The 14,589-nt window shown below is 39.7% G+C and overlaps 1 protein-coding gene across 15 annotated transcripts in view; it reads right to left on the bottom strand.

Annotated features, from left to right (window-relative positions):
- Positions 1-14,589, bottom strand: part of ICA1 (islet cell autoantigen 1) — a 150,586-nt gene that overhangs the window by 68,806 nt on the left and 67,191 nt on the right. The window lies entirely within an intron of this gene.

Genomic DNA, 14,589 nt, shown 5'->3' on the forward strand with positions numbered 1-14,589 from the left:
TGCTCAGGAACTTTCATGATGACATAATTTCATAATGTCAGATACCAAGGCACAGAGTCAAGATTCTAACCCAAACCACCATATTATATCACCTTTTGGAATCACCTTCCTTGGTACTATTTTTAATAGTGAGTGTGTGGTTAAGGGTGTAGCCTCCCAGGGATGTTCAGCAGAAGCAGATCAGGGATTATAAATACGGGCGGGTGGTGGGGGGGCAGGCAGGAGGTGCTGGGCCTTAAGAACCATTTTGGGGGTGAAGAATTTGTTTTAAATGTGAGACTACCACAGGGATGGCAATGCAAGAGGTCAGGGCAGGAAAGGCTCCGAGGAGGGGGAGAGGGAGCCTTTTAGGCTGTGGTTCACCAGGGCAGGGAAGAAGGCAGCATTCAGGGCAGCACTCATAGGAATCAAGCCTATGGTTCTGGCAGGACCGTGCCCAACATTCCACCTCTCAGGGTTGGGAGGAGGAGGGAAAGACTCTCCCAGGAGAGGCCAGGGGACCAAGCTGAAGTGTTAGAACAGTGGATGAAGAAGCCATGCTTGCCAGTAAACCAGCTTTGGTTGACTGAGCAGAGGAGAGAATTAAAGCAGGAGAGACAAGGCAGGAGCAAACAGGGGAGGCAGTCCCTCTTTGAGGGGGTCTTCATGGATTTAGATGCCACCCTCCTGAGTGTTCATAACATGCAGGGATCATCTCACAGCATAGTTACGTTACAAGCATTTGCTTAGACATTTGTTTCCCCTGCTAAACACTGAGTTCCTAGGATCCGTCTTATTTGACTGTATTCCTAACACTTAGCCCAGAATCTGGCACAAAGCGGGTGCCTTAAGTAAAATGCCAGTGAGTGACTGACTGAATGAACGAATGAATGAAACAAGGGTAGAGCTCTAGAAGGAGGCTTATGGCTCATTAGTCCAGTCCTATTGTTTTACTGTTTTGCAGAGAGGTTAAAAGGCTTACAAGGCCTCACTGGGGGAAGGGAGGGGTTAGTGCTAGAGTTGTCCCCAGAACCCAGAACTTGTGGCCACCCTTCCTTCTCCTCCCCGTGCTAGGAGCCTGGAGCCAGCTCCCACAGTTATCTAATGTTTGTTGGCTCCGTGTTGGGAATGAACAATACATTTTCCCATGGAGACAGGATTTTTTTTTTCTTCTTCTTCTTCTTTTTTTTTTGTTGTTGTTGTTTTTTAAATCGTGGTTCGGTTCCCAGGTCAGGCCACAAAAGCCTATTTACCCCATAGCTGAGCTCAGCTACAAAACCAGCGATAGCGCTGAGGCCTCACTGAACCCCCAGCACACAGTCTGGCGGGCAGGTGGGCAGCTGGCTCTGCAGGAGGGAGGGCAGAGCTCCCTTGAGCTGATCAGGAGCCCGGGGCGGGGGCTGGACAGGGGGCCCGGGGCAGCAGCTGCAGGAGGCTAGGCAGCCTCTGAATGCCTTGGTGGTTCTTAAGTGGATTGTTTGTAAGTTGGGAACTGTCTGTACTTAGAAAGGCGGATTTCAAGAGGTAGGGGATCCTATTTCACTTGAAGGCTCACAGTAATGAGGGTTCTTTATTCGTAATGAGGTAGCCACTAATTGGAGGGACAGGCTCAGGAGGTCTGTTGGAATTTTGTACTCCTGGACCAGAACTGAGTAATATTATGCAGTAGCCAGGCAACCCCTGACTTGTGCATAAAATTCATATAAAAATCTACCATGAAGTGCCTATTTGACATTCACTGTGTTCATTATTAATAATGATAATAACAGGGTGGCTTATACACAGCATTAAACTGAGAAAGTGAATGAATTCTCAGTTTCCTCAAGTCCCCCCCACCCCCACCCCCGCCCCAGCCAGATTAGGAACATTTGGAAAATCCTTACTCTCAGAGTGGGCTGAAAGCTTTCATATTTACCCTGAGGAGACATGGCTCCAGTTTCTAAGGGCTTGTCCAAGAGATGATCTCTTTCCTTCCTCCGCCTCCTCAGAGGCAGAAACATTCCACAAACTCATAACTGTTCTGAAAGCAAATGTATGAAAGAAAAAGAGAAGCAAATGTACCAAAAAAAAAAAATGGTGTTACTGGAACTGAAAAAGTTACAGTAGGTGAATCAATTATAACAAGGTAACATAGTAAACCTTCCTGGACTTAACGAAACTACATTGATCACTTACAGTAGAATGTTCTGGTGCCCCCTGGAGGATCCTAAAACCTATCAAAACTGGTTATTTAGTACTTTTCTTCAGAGGTCTTAGAAAATCTTACAGAGACATGGTGCTTCTCCTCCCAGGCTCCAACCAACTGAACCTGACTCAGTCACATGTAGGGGGACAGAGCAGGCACTAAATCGATCATTTAAAAGGTTTTACCCACACTAAGTTTATCATTAGACTTTAGGTTTTTGAATCAACAACAGAATATTTTTGGTTTGTGAAGTTTCTAAGTCTGACAGTGCAAAGTTCACAGTTCCATGTGCAATCTCTCAATTCTTCTGGGCTGAAGTGTTTACTGAACAAGGAAGTTTGCTTCTGTGAACCTTGCTTTGTTTTGCACAGACAGTCTGGAAAGTTAAACATTTAGCTTCTAAAATGTTACTGCACTGGCATTCCTCAGGGACCTGACTCCAGTATGAGGATGACTAAATGGCCATCAGAGTTGTTTATTCCATAGCTACAGAGCAGTCAGCAGATGTGAGGAACCACTGTCTGACTCCAGTAAGCTCCAATAATAATAAACTCCAATAATCTAACAGGATTATAGCTGCCCATCCGCCCTCCCTAACCCCCAATTTATACAAGAGTGACTAAAATCACTATCTTGGTGCATAAGATCATGGATATCAGCCAGCCCTAGATCGTAACATCTGAAAGACACAGACCAGGTTTCACTTAATTTGCAAAGATTCATGCCGGCACACTATTGTTAACTACTGCAGTAATGGTTACAGTATAAATACCATATTATATGTAGAATTAATATAAACTTCTGCTGTCACCTTTTTTTCAGTGTCATTTCACCATGTACCAAAACTTAATTTCTTGATTTGAATATTATTATAAAGCAATGTATTAAAGTTCAAACCATGAAGTCATCAAACATAATTTCAGACTTCCAGAAAAGCTGCAAGAACTCTTTGTACTCCTAGATACACTTCACCTAGATTCTCAAAACGTCAACATTTATGACACTGTCTTTCCTTTTTCTAAATACACATTAACATATACATTTTTTTCCTCAACTGTTTCAGTTGTGGACATAATGTTCTTTTGTGTTTCCTCAATATTTCACTTTGTATTTCCTAAAAATGAGTCCTCTTAGATAAACAGTATAATTATTGAAATCAGGAAATTAACATTGAGGTAATTATTATCTAACTGACAAAACTTTATTGAGGTTTTATCCATTGTCACAATATTTTTTATAGCAAAAGAAAATCTAAAATCACACACAGCATTTAGTCATCATGGTTTTTCAGTCTCCTTTAATCTGATGGTTCCTGAGTCTGTCTTTGTACAGACCTAGTGTTTCACAGAATGTCCCACTTTTTGGATGGTCCTATGTGTCCTCATGACCAGATTAAGGTTGTGCACCCCTGGCAGCACACTGCAAACATGGTTCTGGTATTTTCCCTATGCAACATGTTAGGGGGCACATACTGTTGGTCAGTCCCATTCACAGCAATGTTAACTTTAATCTTTTTGTTAGAGTGGTGTTCCTCCAATTTCTCCAAAGGGATATGCTTGGAGACAATGTAAACATCCTATTCTTAAACTTTCATCTCTCAGTTTTAGTATTCATGGATAATTCTTGATTGACTGTATCAGTTATTATTATTATTATTATTGCCTTTTTAGCCACCCTCCCTGGCACATGGAGGTTCCCAGGCTAGGTATCTAATCGGAGCTGTAGCCACCAGCCTATGCCAGAGCCACAGCAATGTGGGATCTGAGGCACGTTGGCAACCTACACCCCAGCTCATGGCAACACGGGATCTTCAACCCACTGAGCGAGGCCACGGATTGAACGCATGTCCTCATGGATGCTAGTTGGGTTCGTTAACCCCTGAGCCATGACAGGAACTCCTGCGTCAATTATTTTTATGATGGCTTGGCAAAAGAGGATTTTCTAAGTCCATCATTCCTTCTATATGTATTAGCGAGCTTTCTAGTAAAGCTTTCCCTTCTTCCTTATTTATCTGTTTACATGTTTGTTTATAAGAGTGTAGCTCATGGATCCTTACTTTACTCAAGAACATCAAGTTTACTAACATTATTTATTTAAATTAGTCATTTATTTTAATGATTAAATTATACCAGATTTGTCCTATGGGAGTCCCTTAAAGCTAGTTCCTTGTCATTCTGCAATGTCCTTGCATTCTTTAAGCACATTCTTACTTTGGGGCATAACAAGGTGTTCTAATTCTTTCCCTGCCCCAATTTGGAATTCAGCTATTTCTCCACAGAGCCCTGATTCCTTTTAATGGAGAACAGGGTATATAGAAACAAAGATCTTGGCTCTATGTAGGCCCACTGCTACTGGGATGCAATTGCTTCCAGGACAGAGGACCTTCCTCAGAGGACAGAACTAGGGAATGTTTATGCACACAGACAAACAAATATGTGCATATACACGTGCACTCATGTGCACCACACATGTATACATATTATATCCATGCAGCTCTCTATCCAGTTACATACATATGTATATGTGTATGTATGTGTCTATGTATGTGAATGTATGTATTAGAACCCATAAATTCACACCTATAGCTCCAATTTCAATCCAATACTGCAGGGTTCATTCTGTTTTTTTTCTTTTACCCTGATTATAACTTCCTTCTCACAAAATACAAAACCTGACTCCCACTATCCACAACGTATTTGCTCAATCCTAGAATGTACAAAAAAATGATTTCAGAATTGCTAACCTGAGCTTCTGAAGAAACAAAGGTCTGCTAACCAAAGTTCAATATTTGATTAGAGTTATGTTTTCAGCCTGAGAACACACTATCGTAATACTGCATTCACAGCTACTTGGGTTTGTTTCCCCCTCTTTCTTCAATGTGATTATATATTTGAAACAGAAATTGTTTCTTATCCTCCATTTGGTCAAGTCTATTTACATCTTTCAGAGATATTTTACAATTCTCCTTATAAATATTTTCACATTTCATGTTAAATTTGTTCTAATTATTTCATCTTTTTATTGCTATTATAGAGTTTTTCTCTATTTTTGTATATTCTTTTATCAACTTCTGAAATCACTTATTATTTTATTTGGTTTTACCATTGATTCTTTAGGGCTTTTCCAGGTCCATAATTATATCATCTGCAATTAGAAGTTCTGCTTCTTTTCCAATTCTTATGCCTCTAATTGGTTTCTCACATCTATTTGTATGGGCCAATATTTCTAGTACAGTGTTGAATGGAGGCAAGACAATTAGTAATCTTACTTTGCTTCTAATCTTAGTAGAAATATCGCTAGTGCTTCTCCATTAAGATGGCTTTAAGATTAATGATGTTTATATTTGATCATAAGATCATGTCTTTTCAGAAAATATCCATCAATTCTTTTTCTTTGAGTGACTTTATCAGGCATCAGTGCTGAATATTGTAAAAGGTTTTCAGAATCTATTAAAAAAAATTGCATGATTTTCTTCTTCAGATCTATTAATAGGGATATTAAATTAATTGATTTCCCCATATTAAGCCATCCTTGCATTCCTGAAATAAATTCTACCTGGTCATGGCATATTATTTTCTCCATGTGGTATCAAATTATTCTCTAATATTTTATTTAGAAATTTTACATTAATATTCATAAATGATACCAGTCTATAATCTTTGTATTGTATCTATCAGGTTTAGTTATTGAAAGTACACTTGCCTAATAAAAACAATTCAAAAATTTCCTTCATTCACAATACTCTTAAACAATTTATGAAACATTTATAGAACTATTTGGTCCTTGAAGGTTTGGCAGAATTTCCCTGTAAAAATCATCCGGGCCTGGTGTTTTCTTGGGGGGTTGTTCTTTGATAACTTTTTCTATTTCTTCTAAGCAATTTTTCTGTGTAAGCTATATCTAATGAGAACAATTTTGCTAAACTAATTCTCTAGGAAATTATCCATTTCACTTAGGTTTTGAAATTTGCAGAGAGGCCTACAATTCAATTTTTATATTTCTAAATTCTTTTGAGTCCAATAATTATTTCTCTTTGTGTATGTGTGCATTCTCCATTGTTTTTCTTGAGTTTTCTAGTGGCTTATATAATTAATTTATTCATTAGATTTACTGTTTTTCTGTTCTCTGCCTTAATTTCTATGTTATATGAAATATGATATGTTAGAGGAAATATGTTATATGATCTCCTTCCTTTTGCTTATTCTAGTTTATTCCTTGTTCCTTTTCCAGCTTTTTATACTATTTATTGCCATCTTTGATTTTAATTAAGTGTTTAAGGCTCTAATATTCCTTTGATCATTTCTCCATATGTATTCCACAATTCTGCTATGTGGTATTTTTCATTATTTTCCAAGAAATTCAATTTACATAGGGCATTTTTTGGTGAATGTTTCATGTGCACTTAAGAAAAAGGTGCATTTATGTTATCTAGGTGTAAACTGTGATATAGATCTTTATTGATTATGTTTAAATCTTTGATATCTTCAACTTTTTACTAGATTTGTCTTATACTGAGAATACTATGCTAAATTTTTCTATTAGTAAGGGTTTCTTTCTGTGTTTCCTTTGCAAATCGTAATTTTTGCTTTATAAAAGTTGCTTCTGTATAATTTAATACATAAATACCCTTAAATTTTTTTTTGTTTGTTTTTTCTGTCCTTTTTTTGCCATTTCTTGGGCTGCTCTCGCAGCATGTGGAGGTTCCCAGGCTAGGGGTCCAATTGGAGCCGTAGCTGCCGGCCTACGCCACAGCCACAGCAACGCGGGATCCGAGCCACATCTGCAATCCGCACCACAGCTCATGGCAACGCCAGATCCTTAACCCACTGAGCAAAGCCAGGGCTCCAACCCGCAACCTCATGGTTCCTAGTTGGATTCATTAACCACTGAGCCACAGCGGGAACTCCCCCTTAAATGTTTTTATCTTCATTGTGAATTGTGGCTTTTAGCATTAAAATATGTCCTTTTTTCATATAAAAGGCCTTTTAAAATATCGATATTGCTGCATCTGTTTTCTTATTATTTCTACTTGCTTTGTTTATTTTGCTTATCCTTTTATTTTTAGTTTTGTTGAATAATTTTATTTTGCGTACGATATATACTTGAGTCTTTCTTGGTGAGTCTAGCGGAGAATCTTTTAATAGGTGAGTTAAGCCCATTTATATTTATTGATTAGACTAATATATTTTGTTTCAACTCTGATATTTTGGTTCATAACTTGTATGGGAACTACATTACAATTTATGTTTTATTTCTCTATTATCAGTTCTTTGATTTTTTTTTGACTTTAGTGACACTCTTCTGTATGATACTATAATGGTAAATATATGACATTATAAATTTGTTAAAACCATACAATCTATAACACAAAGACTTTGGCTAACAGTGTCAATGTTGGTCCATTGATTATAGCAACTATATCACATGTGATGTGAAATATTGATGGTGGGGGAGGCTATATGTTTGGTGGGGGAAGGATATGTGGGAACTCTGTACATTTGGTTCAATTTTGCTAGGAACATAGACGTGGGCATTTAAAAAATGCATGTACCTGTGGGAAGGGTGAAAACAATAAAGATGGTAAAGATGAAAAAAATGATTCAAAAAAACTATGTTTTAAATTCTTCCAAAAATATGTCTATCATTTGCCAATCATATTAAAAGAGAAAGAAGGGCAAAAAACAATGTCTTCCTATTCAAACTGAGCATGAACCAACACTATGGAGAGATTTATAACTGAAGACCATTGTCAATTTACCAGCCAACTAACTGGCATTTCACACTGAAAAGCTGGAGAGCTGTGTCCACTTGGGGCATGGTGGCAAGTATATTCCGATCCAGTGATTTGCTACACTGGCTCTAGAAAACTTTTCTTTATAGTCTATTGCAGTATTTAAGTATAGTTTTAAGTTGTGCCATACTGCATATCATCAATTGTGTTCTCCATTAGATGTTGGGAAAGAGTAAAGTCATGATAATAAAGGTATTTGTATCATTGTTTATGCTTCTTGAGTAAGCCTGGTCCCTACTTTACCAGCTTAGAAATGAGAAGCTGAGCTCTTTAGGAATCTATGTGAGGCAAACAACTTGTGATGGTACCTCTCTCATTTTTTTCCTCTTGTTTTTTTGCTACTAAAATCAAATAACTTAATACTATAAAGTATCATTTTTTGTCTTCTTCTGAGGGGAAAACCCCCTTGGTTAGTTTAACAGGATGCCATTGAACATTATGGAGAAAATGTCATGAAAAAAACCACAATTGTTCTTGCCTCCACTTGACAAAACTTCATCTTGGGCAATGCACAATAAGTCAGTTAAATCCAGCTTTTCAATAGCCATACTTCCTTTTAGAACTTTTTCCAAGTCTAGCAAATATACGTTCACAACCCCCTCTCACCCACCCTGCCTCCCTGAGAACTACTCACAATTATTTATCAAGTTATTGTGAATTAATACATCAATATTTTTGTCTCAAATTTTATATTATCATGAATTTCCCTGGAGTTACTGATCTATGTGTGTAATGAGGCAGACAGAGTGTGTATGATGGTAATGATGAAGAAAAATTCAGCAAATACAAGCTGCAACATATCAGGAGCTTGAGGATGAATTAACTGAGATAAACTATCATCTTTGAGGTATGGATGCACCTTGAAGAATGTATACAAGCTCTTCCTTGTCTTACAATGGAGTTACATCTAGATAAACTCATTGCTAGGTTTAAAATATCTTAAGTTGACAATGTATTTAATACATCTAATCTACAGAACCTAACGGCTCAGCCTAGCCTACCTTAAATGTGCTCAGAACACGTACACTAGCCTATCACTGGGAAAATCATCTAGCATATACCCTATTCTACAATCAAGTGTCAACTATCTCCTATAATTTATTGAATACTGAACTGAAAGTGAAAAACAGAATGGTTATATGGGTACAGAATGGTTTTAACTGGATCAGTTGTTTGTTTTTTTTTTTTTTTTTTTTTTTTTGTCTTTTTGTCTTTTTTGTTGTTGTTGTTGTTGTTGTTGTTGTTGTTGCTATTTCTTGGGCCGCTCCCGCGGCATATGGAGGTTCCCAGGCTAGGGGTTGAATCGGAGCTATAGCCACCGGCCTACGCCAGAGCCACAGCAACTCGGGATCCGAGCCGCGTCTGCAACCTACACCACAGCTCACGGCAACGCCAGATCGTTAACCCACTGAGCAAGGGCAGGGACCGAACCCGCAACCTCATGGTTCCTAGTCGGATTCGTTAACCACTGCGCCACGACGGGAACTCCTGGATCAGTTGTTAACCCTTATGATCCCGTGGCTGAATGAGAGCTGCGGCTGCTACCCTGCCCAGCATCATGAGAGAACATCATACTACGTATTGTGAGCCTGGGAAATATCAAAATTCAAATGTGGTTTCTACTGAATGCCTATTGCTTTTGCATCACTGTAAAGTTGAAAAATCTTTCAGGTGATCTGTTGTAAGTTGGAGACTGTATGTGGTTAGAAAGTAAAGAGACTTCTGTAAAAATCATGCTAATTAGTTTCAGTGTTATACTAATACTACATTTTTAAATTTATGAAATGTTAGTGGACCAAATTTACCCTCTTCAACTAAATTGCCTATAGTCTATTTAGGGACTGTTAGAGAACACAGTGTACTTGAGGAATGAAGCAAAAGATCATGTATGAGGTTCCTCATAAAGGCCTCATGTTGTGAGCACAAGAGGTAGGCAGGATTCAAAATAATGACCAAGAAGAAACCAATAGAATTTAAGGATATTAGAAGAGATGGACCTATACGAGACTAAGCAAACTTGAATCAGGGCCCCTTTGAGGACCTTTCACTTAATTTTGTGGAGTTTTTTCTCCTAACCAGAGTTCAAAACATTATATAAGCCTGGACTTGTAACACTTAGGTCCACCTTGAGTGGAAGGTCCTGGAAATCATGAAGATGGGCTTTCTAATTATGCAGATGAAGAAATGAGGCCCAGAAAGGACGGGTTGATGAGGTTAAATGTGAATGTCAGTCATTAAAAGTCAGCCTTCCTTGTGTTTCCTGTAGAAAAGACTGCATCGTACTACTTTTACACTGCTGTCAGGCCCTGGCCAGGCCCACAGGCTCCTTCTCACAGAAACTGCCCCACTCACAACCTCCACATAAAGAGCAACCCGAGCCTGTTCCCTGAGGAGGAGTGGCTTTGTGGTTTAACCCCATGACCCTGCCCCTCACCTCCACCTTCCACGCCGTCAGCACAGCTGATTAGACCTGGGGTTAACACCTGACCCGAGGGAGTCATTCCATCGGGGTCAATAACCTGTGAGGTCATCTGGTATAAAAAGCTCTGGTCAAACACAAAAGACTGTGATGAAATTCTCTCTCCTAGAAATCTGAACTGGGGAATATGGAAAGAGACAGACAACTAGCAGTAGGGGACTGAATAAGACCAGATCAGCTTGTGGCTGTACAGTCAGCTAGGATAGAGATGCGTGACTTCTGTCTGCTGAAGAAGAGATGAGATGAATCAGTTTTCAAACCCTGAGGGACCCTCTGGTTCTAGAGACTTTGAGGTCTAATTGCATTACTATTCCTGAAAGGCCTGGCTTGGTAGTTCCAGGGCTGCTTTCTTTCTAGGAGGCTTCATCCTCAGAATCCCTAGCTACATGCGGACTTCCCCTGCTCCAACTCCAAGAGATCACCTGATCCTTGTGCAAAGTGCTGATTCAGCAAAAACTCAGCTCCATGTAAAAAGTGGGAAATGAACTTTAAAGTGAGGTCTGAATTCCTCTTTGAGGAGAGATTGCTCCTTTGTCCTTGAGAAAAGTACTTTAACAGGTCTTTGATTATTCAGAAGTAAGAACCATTCTGGAAAGGAGGCAGAAAGGACTGAGAAGGAGTCCAAGTGCTCTGCATTATAAAGTAAATGCTAATCTTCCTGGTGGGTGGATTTCTGGAACTCTGCTTCCCCTTAGACAAGTAAGACTTTAGTCTTCTTTGAGAGCCTCAGTGAGAGGCAAATGGGGCCATGTGTTCCCAGGTGGGAGAGTGAAGCTGTCCCTGTGACATGGGGACCTGCAGGGCCTGGGAGAGAGAAGCATCCTCTAGAAGTAGCCTCTGAGAGTACCTGGTGGATGAATTCCATCAAGAGTCATGTGTCTGCATAATAATTCTCTTCTGTTACTGGATGACAAGGGATGCCCTGCAGAAAGTGGCCTGGCAGACTAGAGGCTGGCAGCTGACTGAGGACACAAGTGACAGCCACAGCAGACTGAGGAACATGGTATTCCTGAAGAATTCCTGAGGATGCTTGGGCAAGAACGCCCTGGAAAGTCCTGTACCTCCAGGAAAAAGAAAAAAAAGGGTTTGGAGCACCAGTATTTGATTGTTAAAGTCAAGTGTGACCACTATATTCTGCAAATAAATGTGACATTTGGGTTCCATATGGTTTCAAAGAACCTCAATAACATGGTAAGTAATTATAATCACCATTTAGTGTCACCTAAAAAAAGAAAGGAAGAATTTTAGGTATGAATAAATGTGTGTGTATAAATATATATGTGTGTGTGTGTATAAAATGAATACATGCATCCATTTATATTTGGCTAATTCAATGGCTCTGGAAGTCCTTCAGGACTGAAGTGCTTTCTGTTTTTGCCATTAGCTGGTATCTTTCATGGTCCCATTGTCCCAAGAAGGCTGATGCAGTTCCAGGAGTCACATTCAAACATGATAATAACCAGATTAAGTACGGGAGGGATCCTTTTCTGAGTAACCTTCTTAGGAGCAAGGACATTTTTCACAGAAGGCTCCTTACCAACCTGACCAATTTCCTGTCACTTCTCACTAGCCAGAATTAGGTAACTTACAAATTCTTAAACCAGTTAACGTCAAAGAGAATAGAATTATTGAGACAGTCTTAAACCAGTGGTTCCCAGGCTTGTGCATGACCTCAGAATCACCTGGAGGAGCTTTTTACAACACAAGTTGCTGGGCCCCACCCCATCAAATTTCTGATTCAATAGGTCTGAGGTAGGGCTCAAGAATTTGTATTTCTAATAAGTTCCTACCTGATGCTGACTTAGCTGGCTGGGGATCATACTTTGAGAACCACTGTCTCAAGATTAACCACTTGGGATAGAAAGGATGTTGGGGAATTAACCAAAAATGTCTATCAAAAGAGATAACTTTGTCAGAAGAAGGTTTATATATTCTGGAATGACATATTTCTATGAATTTTCTTTTGAAAACTAAAGTTTCTGTAAGTTATGTGACACACAATACTAATTGTGGTCTACCACAAGCCAAAATATGGAAGTAGCATACAAGCTAATGGCCTATGGCAGAAAATGTGGTTTGACTAAATGTCACCCATTGTCACAAACATCCACCCATCCTGCCCTGCACTCTGTGCTACCCCACACCTTTCCTTTGTGTACTTCTATTCTATTTTTCAAGGCTCAAGCAGTAGCAGTATCAACCACCCACTTGCTGAATTGGTATTGACCTCAATCTCTCTCTTGGTAGAGAAGACAATTAGAGCAGAAGAATGAGTGTAAGAAACAGCTCATTGTTTGGAGGAAACTAAGCACCTTGAAGTTTTTGCAGCATGAAATATGAGGCTGGAAGTGGTGTGAGGTAAGGCCCTAGATTTGGACAAGAGCAAAACCACAGAGGGCTTTGTGGGATGTTGAGGAGTTTGAACTTGATCCTGTGGCCTTAGCAGGCACTGAGCAGAGACATGATGTGGTTGAATTTGGTTTTGTTTAGATCACACTGGGTAGTATGGAAGGCAGGTGGGAAACAGAGAGGCATGGCAGAGACTGTAGTCCAGGAGGGCCTGAAGGGGAGCCATGAGTGTAGGCTTACAGAAAACATGGAAGTGGGAAATATTTAGATGGTCCACAAAACTGGTGATCTATTAGATAGAAAAGGTACAAGAAAGTAAGACATCCAGATATTCCTTAGCTTTTTAGCCTCCCTAAGGGTAAAGAAATGAGCTGTTATGGGTATGGTGATGGGGGAGTGGTACAGGGGGCAGGGAGATGAAATCAGTTTTAGATGCCCTGTATTTATGTTCCGGCCCATCTCCAAGTGAAAGCAGAGATGCTCAATTGGTAGTTAGGCAGGTCAGGAAGGGTTTACGAGAGAGCACTAAATGAGAGATAAAGATTTCCAAGGTTGACTGGAGTTAAATCAGGGACAAAAAGTAGACTACCCAGGAAAAGCATGAAGGTGAAGAAGAATATTTAGCAAAGGATGGGACCTGGGGAAAGGCCAACATGGTGGGCAAAGGAGCAGACAGCAATGAAGGAGAGCAAAGAGAGAAGACAGACTAGGGTATAGAATTTCAGAGTCAAGGTCATAGCATATGAAGCAGGAAGGGGCAGTCAGCACTATGAAATACTGAGAGAAGAGTTTCCTTAAAATAAAGCCTGAATATTTTTGGTAGGATCTGATCCTGGGGAAGTCAGAGAGATTTCAGGAGAGTAGCTGTGAATTATAAGGAGGTGAAAAGTAGACACTTCTGTTGTTGTTGTTGCGAGTTTTGATAGACATAATAATAAGAAGAAGAAAGCATGTAGTACTCAATGAAGTAGGGGCATGGTCATGAATTGAGGATGATTATGAAGGTTTGGGATAGTCAGGAGAGGTAACTTTTAGGTGTTGTTGGAGGGTTGGCACTTTCTGTACTTGGGGCTCTTTCATTTTCAGAGCATTCTGGCAGCCACAGATCCAGGAAACAATATACTATTTAAGTGAAGGTGCCATGGGATCTCAGGAAGATACCTTTGAATAATGCTTAAGGGAAAAGACAGGTATATGTGGCAGAGTATATTTTATACCAATGGCCACAGTAATATTTCCAGTCACAGATGGAAGAGGCTTTGTAAGTAACAGCCATAATGAATAGAAGCCAAAAATGACATTGTGTGATTTCCAAGGCACAAGGCACTGCAGCTTCCAACTGGCTCTTTATCTGGGGAAGCCACCATGCTGTGAGGAAGCCCAAAATGCCCGCTTGTCTGGTGGTGGATGCTGGTTGCTGACGGGGTTCTAAGGGCAGGCATGCTGAGAAAAAGAGCCAGTCCAAAGCTGCATTGTCCCCTGCCTTGGAAGTCACAAGGGTCGTTTCTGTCCCCTGTCTGAATGCCTGACCCACATAATCTGTGAGCATGATAAATGGCTGTTTTTATTCTACTCAGTTTTGGAGTAATTTACTCAGCCATAGTAACTGGAATAGCATCCAAATATTCACTCAAGTAAACATGACTATTAGGGAGAAACGAGATATTTCTGTATCCCAGACACAGTCATAAGACATACTGAAAGTTATTGTTATGATTTCTCTTGAATACAAGATAATATTTTTATTCACTTCCCAGACTTTAGCTTAAATGTACCCTAAATGTCTGTCTAAGCCATAATTTTATC

This window comes from Sus scrofa, chromosome 9 (assembly GCF_054392235.1).
Source record: "Sus scrofa isolate SSC_HxYL_T2T_F1_AM1 chromosome 9, Sscrofa_HxYL_maternal_Yorkshire_Landrace_v2.0, whole genome shotgun sequence".
Lineage (NCBI taxonomy): Eukaryota > Metazoa > Chordata > Mammalia > Artiodactyla > Suidae > Sus > Sus scrofa.